Genomic DNA, 2,815 nt, shown 5'->3' with positions numbered 1-2,815 from the left:
TGCATAGAATCTTCATGGAAGAGGGGCGTAAGGCAAGTGCACAACCACAACGTAGACTAAATCCTTTCATGAAAGAGGTAGTGAAAAAAGAGATAATCAAGTGGCTAGACACAGGTATTATATACCCTATCTCAAACAGTAAGTAGGTAAGCCCAGTCCAGTGTGTGCCAAAGAAAGGGGGGTGACTATGGTAACGAAAGAAAAAAAATGAGTTAATCCCCATCAAAACAGTCACTGGATGGCGCATATGCATGGACTATAGAAAGTTGAATGAGGCCATAAGAAAAGACCACTACCAGTGTCATTCATTGATCAGTTGTTAAATAGGTTGGCGGGACAAGAATACTATTGGTTCTTGGATGGGTATCCAGGCTATAACCAGATCACCAGAAAAAGACTACTTTTGCTAAGGGCAAGCCTATGGTTTATCATGAGTAACTTGTGATTTTGTTTGAGAGAGTGAGCGAATTCTACTAAATACCCATTGTTGATTGGCATTGAATGTAACTGTGAGCGTATATGGGAAATTCTTTCTTGGTGAGGGCACATATTTAGTGGAGGAGTGGTAATTATGCATGAGTTTTGGCTTAAAAATTATATGAGTTTGCTGCATTACAGAGTCAACACATGAGGTTAGGTTATTTTGGGGCTAGCACTACAAGAAAATGGCTTATTAAGGACCAATATTTAGTGACAAAGTTATAAATATGGTCCATAAAATATACTTAAAGGAATGATAATATTAACTGGTCCCTAATTTACTATTTTATATTCTAAATACACAAAGACTTGTCCTAAAATAAAAATTATCAGCGAGTCGGAGTCATAATATAGCAGGGACGGGAACAAAAAGTAAAACACTAAAAACTTTTCTCTCTCTAGCAATAAACTAGCTAAAATACCCAAATCCATTTTGCTAAAGCCTTAGATTTTTTTTGCTCTCTCTCTCTAAAACAACACTAAAATCCCTAAAATATGTCTCTCTCTATAGCAATACGATGAAATCCCTAAATCCATATAGAGATTAAAGCTTAAAGACAACAGCAAAACTTTTCATACACCACTGATATCTACATCAAGAAGTAAGTTTCTTCCTTCTGATTCATCTGGTCCTTTTCTAGTAAAATCAAAAAAAAAAAAAATCTTGGATGATTGAATACTATATGACTAGGCTCTTATAGATTCTTCATCTCCCATGACCCTGAATCATGTAGGGTCTATATTGTTACTTCTTAAAATTCGTTTTAGAAGTACAAAATCTGGTATGGTTGTCATGATTTACGGACCAGCTTTCAACTGGTCAGAGAATGATTTACAGACCAACTTTAAACTCGTCATGGAATGAATATACAGACCAGTTTTAAAGTGGTCTCAAAAAGTGTTTTAACGACCAGCTTTTGACTGGTCTAGGTATGTGTTTAACGACCAAATTTCAGTCCCCCAAAACTACTATTAGGCACCAGAAAATATGGTCCTTACAATACTTTTAAGGACCAGTTTTACAATGGTCGCAAATATGTGTTAGCGACCCGTTCACAAAACTCGTCCCTGAATGTGAATAGCGAAGGAGGCTATAAAGACCTGATATGTTGGTCGCTATTGCCCTTTAGAAACCAGATTCACACTTTTAGGGACCAATTTTCCCTTCGCTATTGAGAAGTTTTCTTGTAGTGTAGTCAATCGCGTGAACAACGTTAAACATGCTTGTGTGAAGTAAACTATCTGTGCAATTATTGTAGTTTGGTAGAACAGCCTTGGATGCATTTTGTCAGAATTGTATGCATACGATTGGGAGTTTGTTCGAGGACGAACAAAAACTATAAGTTTGGGGTGGTGATCTTGGGTGCATTTATGCGGCCAATAGACAATATAACCCATGTTTATATTTTGAGAACGAATTCTTAAAGCTTAGATCATTTTTAGAGTATTAGTGTGTTATTGTAGCTAACCAACATGATTAGACACTTTCAGGGCTCAACGAAGAGAAATGGACCTTAAAAATGACATCATGAAGAAAGTGAAGCTTGAAGAGGAAGTTGGGAAAGAAAGTGAAGAAAATATGTTGTACGGGAGCATCTCCACGTCGCGCACTTTGCTTCAGGGATTGATGCTCAATTTGGAATTAATTATGTGGCTAGAAAGAAAGGTCCGCGCCAGGTCCGCGATAGAAGGAAAATCGCCAAAGAAGAAAAATGAGAAATTCCACAGTGCAGAAACATGTCCGCATCGCGGACTTCAATGCAGCTAATTGATCTTCGCATTTTTCGAGTATACTTGTACCTTTTATTAAACATTAAGTTTTTCTTTCAAGGTTTTGACGAAGAAGAGCAAAGGAAGAACTTCTCTAGGGTTATTTTTCTTCATCTCTTTCATTTCATTTGAAACTAATTTCTTTATTCCATTAATTGGTTCTTTGATTGTATTCAAGACTATGAGTGGCTAAATCCCCCTATTCTAGGGTTGTAGCCACAAGATGAGGGTTTATATGCTTTGCTTTGGTTAAAAATGAGTTTTTTCATACAATTACTCCTATATTCTTGTTTCTACTATTTTAATATCTGAAACCATACTATAACATACCATGAAAAATCACCATCCAAATAAGCTGTAAAAGAACTTTGGCACATAGTATTCCATATGGATAAAATATCCACCTTGACAAAAATTAAATAAACTTTTAATATTAGTTAAAAGTTAAAGACTAATTCTATCCCAAAAAAAAAAGAAATTATTTAAAAATAAAATAAAATTTAAAATATTTTAATTTGTTCACGCACTCCACCACCTCTTCCCCTCTCCCCCACAATCCCTATCC

General features: G+C 35.7%; 1 long non-coding RNA gene across 1 annotated transcript; it reads left to right on the top strand.

The window, feature by feature from the left end:
• Positions 1 to 846: 846 nt before the first annotated feature.
• LOC129870853 (uncharacterized) lies at positions 847 to 2,526 on the top strand. Its single transcript, XR_008762140.1, has 2 exons — positions 847 to 1,082; positions 1,962 to 2,526. It is a non-coding gene; the product is annotated as an uncharacterized LOC129870853 (long non-coding RNA).
• Positions 2,527 to 2,815: the final 289 nt, after the last annotated feature.

The sequence above is a fragment of the Solanum dulcamara genome, chromosome 10, assembly GCF_947179165.1.
Source record: "Solanum dulcamara chromosome 10, daSolDulc1.2, whole genome shotgun sequence".
NCBI classification, from domain to species: Eukaryota; Viridiplantae; Streptophyta; class Magnoliopsida; order Solanales; family Solanaceae; genus Solanum; species Solanum dulcamara.
The sequence above is the reverse complement of the archived record's forward strand: the minus strand, read 5'-3'. Positions and strand labels throughout refer to the sequence as shown.